We start from the raw sequence: 385 nt of genomic DNA, 5'->3' as shown, positions 1-385 counted from the left end.
TGCCGATTTTTGCGACACACTATTATTTTTATTTGTTCGTTGTCGATTTTGTCCTTAAAGCTTTTGTTTAGTACCGTGACATGTTTGCTTTGTGGCTTTTTTGTCCTCGGTGATTTTGTTTTGTGACAAGAGATAGATAGATTAGATAGATAGATAGATAGATAGATAGATAGATAGATAGATAGATAGATAGATAGATAGATAGATAGATAGAGAGTGAGGAGAGAGAGAGCGTGAGGAGAGAGTGAGAGAGAAAGAGAGAAAGAGAGAGAGAGAGAGAGAGAGAGAGAGAGAGAGAGAGACAGACAGACAGACAGACAGACAGACAGACAGACAGACAGACAGACTGACAGAGAGAGAGAGAAAAAGAGAGCAGGGGCGGGGT

This window comes from Aplysia californica, unplaced genomic scaffold (assembly GCF_000002075.1).
Source record: "Aplysia californica isolate F4 #8 unplaced genomic scaffold, AplCal3.0 scaffold00283, whole genome shotgun sequence".
NCBI lineage: Eukaryota > Metazoa > Mollusca > Gastropoda > Aplysiida > Aplysiidae > Aplysia > Aplysia californica.
This window is presented reverse-complemented; position numbering follows the sequence as displayed.